Below are 10,291 nucleotides of genomic sequence, written 5' to 3'. Positions count from 1 at the left end.
TTTTTTGGGTGTGTTAGTGTGTTGAACACGCATGAAACTTTAGTCAATATTTCCGTCCCGCGATTTCCGCACGTTAATTGTGTCAATCAGAATGTGCCTCCCATCCGGTTTGGTTTGAAATACAAACTTATTTTCTTTTCAACACAACAAAATTCTAATCCAACTTATTATCCATCCACAACGGTTCGGAGAGTATTTGGGTATTACAATTTTATTTTATTTTTCCTTTCAAAAACTACAAACTCGTGTCATTTTAAAGTTTTTTTTTTTTTTTTTTTTTTTTTTTTTTTTTAAGAAAAACACATAAAAAGGAAAGGGTTAAAGTGGAATAAAAATTCAAGAGGAGTGCTCCCCAAGTGTAATACCCCAACTATTAATTATGGATAAGTAAGCCTTAATTAATATATTAGGATTGGTTAAGGAGGAGAATTTTGATTTTCTCTCCTAACCAATCGTTCGACGAGGGATGCCGAACGTTTGATAATATAACATATACATCATGCGTATTTATACTCACTAAGTCGTGGACTTACGATTATATCTTTTCCACTTGTAAAACATTTGTTGTTCTATAGTTAGTTTTGGAGATAACAGATCCAAAATGAAGGATAGTGCATTTAGAGGATGTGATACGGATCATCTTTGAGGAGCTGGACCCAGTTTGTCTGAAGTCGATGTGGGATTGGGATGAGGATACCCGTTGTGAGATGATAGAGATTGTTCATTTGTTGTACCTCCTTAAAACTAGGCCTTGAACCTTTATATTATTTGTGACTCTTAGACTCGGTTTGTAATATTTATGTTGTGATGGTGATGTTGGGAATTGGTTTGCAAAAACATCTTTGCGCAACGTAAAATAAAATTCCGAAGCCAAGATTGAACTTAATGAAGAACAGGTGAAGAACAATGCTATTTTAAAATAAATTGCAAAGAAAAAACACTTAAAGAATTCGGCCACTCCTTGGCTTTTTGAGCAAAACTTTATTTTTTGCTCCTCAATGAAGAACATGTCATCTCAAGGATTACGAGACCTTCAAATCTTCTCACCAATGATTGATGATAACTAAGAGTGTAGGCTCTCAACTTGCTCTTAAAAACTTAAACTTGTTCTCGAGAGTTAACTCAAGAATATTAGTTCTTAGTAAAAACTAAAGAATTGTTGCAGTTACTTATTTTTACAAGAGCTACATGCATATTTATTTATAGGTTCTAAATACTATGAGAGTGTGAGATATAAGCAATGTGAGACAAGCTATAGTAGAAGTTCCAGTAGAACTAGAACTCCACTAGGTGTAGACGGCTAGGGTTTGGAAAATCCTAGCCTTCCACCTCATGGAGTCAACTTATTAAGGAAAAATCTCATGGCCCATGCATCAATTGCAGTCCCTCTTGGGCTTGAATTTTATCCCAATGCCCAATCTCCCCTCTTATATCTCATGCACCATTTTTTTTTAGCCCATGTTTTTAATAAATAAAAAACAACCAACCTAACAAATAAAAAGCCTAGTCTAGGTAAATTAAATTAGCTTGGTGAGAGGCCTAAAGGAAAAATAAAAACTAGCCAAAATAGTTCCGACTCATAAGTCACAATTTAATTACAATTGATTCCACTAAACAATTATAATTGGGAATCAATTGTAATTGCACTCTAGTTTATATTTTTTATTTAAATAACTAATCCTTTAAACTTACTAAATATTGATTTTTGATTCCTTCATGAAATCATCCGTAGCAGAATTAAAGCTAAGATACTGTCATTTAACTCTCTACCTTTTTATCCTTGAGTTACTGATTTTATCCATTATTCTCGTACTCATGAAAGTCTTATCACATGTACATTATATTTTGGTATCTCATAACAAAATGTTCCGACAAGAGACTAAGAATAATCCAATCCATTAAATCTATCTCAAGGAAAAGTTTCTTATCCTTTTAATAAAGGACTTAGATTCCTTCTTAAAAAAAGTTTTCTCGCAATGTTAATTGCGATCACCCAACGCACCGAGAATGTTGAATATTGGTCTCACTCATAAATGCATCAAAGTGATCTACACTTCATATATAAGTACACAATCCTCTTAGGATTTAGAATCAAAATCATAAGAAGTCTTAGGAGTATGAGTTTTTCCAATCGACAGTATTTCAGTGGAAAAAAAAAACTCACATGGTCCGTTCAGTGCATAACACTTACACATCAACCCGAATCCTCCAACTTCGCCTGATCAAGATAAATCACAAAGATTCAATGTGTAACAGTCTTTCCAAATGGAATGCCTAATTCCATTACCGACTGCGAACTATACAAATTTTAAGACTACAATGATTATGGACTAAGACCTTGTGTGATAACCTTGTTACTCACACCATTTACAATATTCAATGTAATCCAAGGACATTTCACATGAAAATAAACATAATCATTATTAAGCATGTAAAATATCATATGCCTTATGCTAAAAAATAAATCAGTAAATAACAACATTTATTCATAACAAACTTATATGTCAACAATAAATTGGGATTTAGGGCATAAACCACAACAAACTCCCACTTGCACTCAATTCCAATTAGGCATACATTTGACTCTAATTCCCTCTAAATGAGATTCGAAAATCTTTTGAGGTAAAATCTTTGTAAACAGGTCTGCCAAATTCTCAGCCGATAGAATCTTAGCCGCAACAACATCTCCTCAAGACACTATCTCTCTAATGAGATGATATTTGCGCTTAATGTGTTTCCCTCTCTTACAGTTCCTTGATTCCTTGGATTGTGCAACTGCTCCACTATTGTCACAAAACAACATGATAGGAGACTGCTCTATCCTTACAACACCCAGATCCGTTAGGAACTTCCTGAGTCATACTACTTCATTTGCAGCTTCACAACCCGCAACATATTCAACTTCCATAGTGGAGTGAGCAATACAAAACTATGTATTACCCGAGGAATTTAAAGTCTGTCAAATTCATCTATATGAATCAGCGATAATATTGGGAAGATGTAGTGCCCCATATTTTAAGACATAAAATAGAGCGTCTTAAATTAGAATTTAAGACTAAATAAAATGATTGGCACTTGATCTACTCAACACTCTTCAGTTTTCTTTAAACGCACTTCATGCCTATTTCAATGAATTAATTGGCATGATATTATTAGTGTAATAATATTATTGCTATATAATATTATTATGTGATATTTATTGTGTATAAATATTATTATTGATAAATAACATTATTGGTATAATAATATTGGTACAATAATATTATTAACGAAATAATTTTAATTATGAGATGAACTAGACCTAAAACGGATTTAAATTACAAACCTTAATGAGTGTAATTAAAATGATAAAGACATGATCTTTTTATCAAAACCACGACTGTCCAGAGTTCATTCGTTACTACTTAACTTTTAACTATCATGAAAACAAATAAGTTAAACTAAGGGCTCAGGGGACAGGTAGCTAGTTTGCTCATTCATTAATCACTTCACTTCGCTTACTCCCTCATGCCTCTCCTCTCTCAGGAGGCATTTCGCTAGTGTACTTTTTTTTCTTACCCATATGGTCTATGTAGGGTCAAAGCACATAGCCATACTGCTAGGTAGTGCTGGAACCCACACAGATGTTTGCAATTTCGGTGGAGTAAGGGAGAGAGACCACAGAGCCTTTTAATGCTCCATACACCTAATGGAGATTGAGTAGGGCATCAAGGAGATGATTCGCACATGCATGGATATATTAGGAAATACAAATAAAGATTACAAGGGCACCAGAGGAGAATCCTAAGTTAGAAACTTACTACTGGTTAGTTAAGGATATGAGATATATATTATCTTTTCTCTTGTCCAGGTGCTGTGTTTCCTCCTCAGTTCACGCACGCCATGCAACACCTCACCCCCACAGCTCATCACGTCCAGCTTGCTGCCCACGCTGAGCTTCCCAGCCGATGGATCAATTCTGCCCAAATTGATCCTAGCCTTTCAAGGTTTCTACAAATAGAAGGTGCACCCCCCTTCATTCTCGCACATCAAATCTCCTTCTTCCTTCTTCCTTGTTCTCTATCGATTCAGAATTGCAAAGAACTTAACAAAGCTTTGTAGAAACTAGGGGTGTGCAGGACCCAATGGAACCGACCCGCCCCGCAGTAACCGATCCACACCAACCCGCAATTTGCCTCAAATCGCGTAAAAGAGTGCGGTCTTCTTTTCTGAAATGGGTTCCCCACACAATGTGGTGCAGGGTGTGGGTGGGGTCCTGGAAAAATACCGGGGACCCACCCCTCACCGGTCCGCACCACACCATTAAAATTAAAAAAATTAAAATTAAAATTAAAAAAAAAAAAAAAAAAAAAAAAAAAAAAAAAAAACCTAAAAACCCTAGTGCCTTCACGCTTGCCCAGTTGCCCCCCTCTACATTTTTTCTTTTTCTTTTCCAGAGACTTCCACACAGTGACACATCGCCGATCTTCCCCTTTTCTCCTCTCTTCCGAGTTCCGCTGATCTTCATCTTCTTCAACCTTCACCAAAACCCCAACTCAGTCACCCCCTACCACCTACAAATCCCTAGCACCTTGCGAACCCCCAAGTCCGGATTCCCTCCCTCCTTAGTCCTTTCTTTCTTCATTTTGGTAATTCCTAGGGTTTAGACTCTTCAAATATTCGGTGTATTTTCTTGTGGTTTATTGTTTTTCTGGTGATCCATTGTGATTATTGTTTGGGTTTGCAGGTATTTTCGGAGGATCAGAGGCTCAGAGCTTCACAGAATCACCCTTCTTTCTAGCTAAACTCTCTGCATCACAATTGCTAAGGTGTGTTTCAAATCTTTCTATGAATGTATTCTATTTTCTCAATGAATGTTAGGACGAAAATCCGGGTCCTATTGAGTTGTTATGTCTGAACTCTGATTGTTGGGTTGATTTCATATTTGTGTCCTTAGATGTCATGTGGGTTGATTTCGTATTTGTGTTTCTCACAGTTTTGGATTTGATTTGCCTCTTATATTAATCTACTGTACATGTTATTCAAACTTTACTGAGGAGCAAGTCTTCATCATTACTAAGCAAAATTGCTCCATAACTAACCCAAGATTTTATAAATCTACTATATGGAGTTGTTTGAGAATAGTTGTTAAGAACTATCGTATTAGTTGTAAATTTAAAACATGTCTAAGCTCAAGTAGATGACAAAGTACTTATTTGTGCATGTATGACTTCTGAAGATGTTTTGGTATGTGCTGAAAATCTATTCCAATTTTGTTTTCTTTTACTTTACTCTCTTCGAAATGGCTAGCTATCTCGCAAACTCAGTTTTAAAGACAATCTTACAAATTCAGTTTTAAAGAAAAATCTTACAAACTCATTTTTTTTGCTTTCCAGAAACTAAAAGAAATGGTTTTGTTTTTTTTTTTTTTTTTTTTTTTTTTTTTTGCTTTCCAGAAACAAAATGAAATGTTTCAATTAGTTTATGTTTGATATGCTACATTTTATTGCTAACCAATGACCAACATATGAGTGTGTGACCAAAAAAAAGGTACAAAAATAATCTTCCCCTAAGCAAAAATGATTTTGTTGGCCTTTCCATTTTGTAAACGTGATTTCAATTAATTTATGACTATCAATGTATGCCCTAACTGCTATTTGATTTTATATTTATCAATGTATGCTATAGCTGTTGTTGATTATGTTTTTTTCCCACTTAATGTAGACTCAAGTCATGAGTGATTCAACTAGTGGTACTTAGACTATTGGTTATAGTTCTACTTCGTTTAGGCCTAGTTTTTTGGATACAACTATGCCTCTCATTGATAATGAGAATTTTGATTGTGATGGGGTTGGATTTACAGCAACTATTGGCCCTCAAAATCCTAGTTCAACTCTCCCACCAAAACCTAAAAAACCTGAGCAAACATCAAAGGTTTGGGAACATTTTACTAAGAGAAGAGTGACCCCAAGGATCCTAAATCATAGTGCAATTATTGTAAGACATTGTTTAGTTGCCACCCTAGAAGCCATGGTACTTCATCCATGCTACAACATATCAAGAAAAGCTGTAAAAAAATATCATGGTAGGTTTGATAAGACACAATCGAAGTTGAGCTTTGAGGCTAAGAGGGAAGGACAAGTGGGAGGGTATGAAGGATCTTGTGATAACCTTGTGATAGCTAAATACAATGCTTCAAAAGTAAGGGATGCAATTTCTAAAACGGTCATAGTGGATGAGTTGACATTTAGGTTTGTGGAAGGTGAAGGATTTCAGGAGTTCATGAAGACAATTAAACCTAGGTTTTCAATTACTTCCCATTATACTGTGATGAGGAATTGTGTTAGGCTCTCTATGTCTGAGAAAGAAAGGTTGAGGGGAATATTTTTGACATCCGGTACTTGGGTTTGTCTTATCACTGATTGTTGGACTTCGATAAAGAATCTTAATTACATATGTATCACCGCTCATTTTATTGATAGTGAATGGAACTTACACAAAAGAATTCTAAACTTTTGTTTAATTCCTAATCACAAAGGTGAGACCATTTGGGAGAAGATTGAGTCGCGTATGCTTGAGTGGGGCATTGGTAGCATTTTCACTGTCACAGTTGACAATGCTTCTTCCAATGATATTGCTTTGGAGTACTTGAGGAAGAGAACTGCTCATAAGGCTAGCGCCATATTAGAGAATCAGTTTATGCATGTGAGGTGTTGTGCACACATTTTAAATCTTATTGTGTGTGCGGGGTTTAAAGAGGTTGATGAGTCCATTGTGAAGGTTAGAAGTGATGTCAAATATGTCAAATCTTCTCCTCCAAGATTTGAGAGCTTTAAGGCTTGTATGGAAAGAGAAAAACTTAATTACAAAGGGTTTCTGTGTCTGGATGTTCCAACTAGATGGAACTCTACATTTATGATGGACACTATGTTTCTTCGTTGATTGGGCTCGCATTAAGATTTTTCTAAAGTTTCTTAGACTTTTTTTATGAAGCCACAATGCAACTTTCGGGGTCTTTATATGTGACATGTAATATGTGTTTTCAAGAAATTTATGGCATTCAAATGCATTTACAAGCCTATAGTGAGAGTGATGATTATGTGTTGAGTTCTATGGCGGAGAAAATGATGTCGAAGTACAATAAGTATTGGGGGGGATCTTGATAGGGTTAACGTGTTGATGTTTGTTGCTATTATACTTGATCCACAAACCAAATTGAGGTCATTGAAATATTGGTTCAAAGATGTTCTTACTGTTGAGCAATGTACTAATATGATGATAAAATTGAAGAACTACCTTCAAAAATTATATGATCACTTCGACGTTGGAGAGAGTTCATCTCAAGTTTGAACATGGTAGTGCATTCCTCAAGATTACTCAGTGACAGGAGAAACTGAGAACCTTTCACTTCACTTCATGAATAGGTTTCATAAGTACCTAACTTCTAAAAGTGATGTTCAAAGCAAATCGAAGATTAATCAGTATTTGATGGAGGAGGTTGAAAAACTGAATGCGAACTTCGATATTCTAAATTGGTAGACAATGAACTCAACCAAATTCTCAGTACTTGCCCAAATAGCATCTATTGTGTTGGCCATTTCCATTAATGCAGTTACTTCAGAGTTGGCATTTAGCACTAAAGGGCGTGTGTTGGATCCTTTTCGAAGTTCATTGGCCCCAAAAACAGTTGAAGCATTGGTGTGTGCACAAAACTGGTTAAGATCAAAACCCCTAAGTAGTGGCAATGGTTATAACACAGAGATGGTTGATGATCCTGAAAGTTATAAGCTAGATTCAGGTAAGCTTTCTATCATTCACTTCTTAATTTATTTTGCTAATTATAAATTCTAAATATCGGTTTCAATTGAGAATATAATTCTTTTTTTTTTTTCATTCTTTGTAAAAATAACTTTGAAGAACAATATTTTGCTTGAGGAGGATTAGTGAAGATTGAAGATTAAAGATTTTAGACTCAATATTTTGTTTGGAACTTTGGATGGGTTGCTATTTCAATTTGTTTGTTTTGCTTGTTTTGTTTGGATGGGTTTTTACTTGCTGGATTTTGCTTGTTTTGTTTGGATGGGTTGCTGACTTGCTGGATTTTGCTTGTTTGTGTTGTGTTGCACTATTGGCTACTTAGATTTTGCTTGTTTTGCTTGGATGGGTTGCTGTTGCAGCCTTGTAGGTTATGAACTTATGGATTTTGCTTGTTTGTGTTGGATCTTGCTTGTTTTGTTTTGATGAAATGTTGCATTTATTTTTAAGAATGATTTAATTGTTGTTCATTTGTTCATTTATTAATCAGGTTTTAAACTTTTAATTTTTGTGTATATTTATTAATCAGGTTATAAACCGTGTATATTTATTAATCAAAATGTCATGTGTGCTAGTATTTTAATTGTTGTGTATATTTATTAATCAGGAAAAAAAACCGTGTATATTTATTAATCAGGTTATAAAAATGTATATTTACAAAAAAATTAACATTTAATTTGTTTTTATATAAAAATAAATAAATAAAAGGTATTTTTTTGAATTTTTATTTTTTACAAAAACAATACAAAAAATTATGAAACTGCCACTCAACTCAACCCACCCCGCCCCGCACGTCCTCGCCCGCCCAAAACTACACCGTCCGGATTTCCCCAAAAAAATACAGATCATGGGGATTTTCCCCCACCCGCAGCGGTGCGGGGACGGGGCCAAAATGGGCAGAAAACTGCCACCCCCCCCCCCCCCCCAACCGCCCTGTGCTCAACCCTTGCAAAAACTCTCCAAAATCCTCTTCTCTTTGTCTGGTTTTCATTCAACTAGTAGCTCCTTTCTCTTTTTATAACAAAAACAGCAAAAGCCTTCAACTCTTCCCTCTTTCTTTCTCGGCTTGTAACAGAAAAATATAAATTAAAAAAAATAAAAAAAAAATGAGAAAATCCTCTCAAAATTCTCCCTCTCTCTCTCGGTTCTTCACAGAAAATTCCCCCAATATGTGTGTCGGCCAAAACTCAATAGAAAAACATAAAAGAAATCTCAAACCTTCAATTCTCCTTCTGGTTGTTTGTACAGCAACCCATCTTTCTTCCTCCTAAAAATCAAAACAGGAAATAAAACCAGAAAACAAAGCTCTCAAAATCACTAACCATCTCTCGCGGCCAGCAACAGTGAGATGGAACAAACTCCTTCATGTTTTCTCTTCTCCTTTTCTTCTCTGTATCTCTGGATCAGCAGCCCTTCTTTCTATTAAATCAGAAAAAACAGCAGCAAAATAGAGGAAAAAAAACGAAAAAGAAGAGATGAGAGTTCCGTGTGTGTTAAAGAAAGTAAAAGAAAAGAGAGAAAGAACAAAGAAACAAGAAAAGAAAAGAAGGAACACTCTAGAAGGACCTAGCTCTCTCTCGTAAGCCCCTCTCCTTTCTTTTAGTTTTATTTCTTTCCTAAAGTAAAAGAATCCTAATAAATGTTTTTATGTCTTTCTTTTATTCGGTCCACTCAAGGAAAATATAAAATAGGAGAAAAAAAATTAAAAGCAAAAGGAAAGAGAACGAAAAAAGTAAAAGTAAAGGAAAAGGAAATACTTCTCTCTCTCCCTCGGGTCTAGGAACAAAAAAAAAAAAAAAAAGATAAGAAATAAAAGGAAAGGATAAAAAGAGAAGATGAAGAAATCCCTTCTTTGCCTTGGCCGAACCTGGTCCCTTTTAATATCTCAAAATACCATTTTGAGATATTTGGTAAGTTTCTAAATAAGACTTTGATTTATTTTATGTAATTTCTAAGTTATTAACTTTGTTTTAATATTTTATTATTTTAAGTTTTAAAAGTTATTTAATGTTTTAACAGGTTATTCTAAGTGGCGTATTTAAATAATAAATCATGTCGTTGTGATGCCCGAGTAAAAAGTAATGTTTTATAAAAGCGTCGTTACACCGCCTAAAATTTTTAAAAGTATTTTTAGGCATTAGTAACACTAATGCCGTTATTCTGCGCAAATTTTATAAAGATTAAAATAAGGATTATTTATATTTAGGCCGTTGTATCCAGTTATTTTAAAAAATGTAAAACCCATTATTTATATTAATGGAGTTATTATGTTTATTTGACATAAAAATATATACGTTTTAATTAAAGGGTATTTTTTACGTTAATTAATAAACGTCGTAATAATACCCACAAGAAATATGTGGTATTATAATTGACCTATTTTACATGCCGTTATTATATCCAAGCGATATTAGGAGTTTATGCTAAGTGATTTAGAAGTCAAAAGTGATAAACGGAATAAAATAGGTTTCTTAGCAATTTTGTACTAACACACTAT

The sequence above is a fragment of the Alnus glutinosa genome, chromosome 5 (genome assembly GCF_958979055.1).
Source record: "Alnus glutinosa chromosome 5, dhAlnGlut1.1, whole genome shotgun sequence".
Lineage (NCBI taxonomy): Eukaryota > Viridiplantae > Streptophyta > Magnoliopsida > Fagales > Betulaceae > Alnus > Alnus glutinosa.
This window is presented reverse-complemented; position numbering follows the sequence as displayed.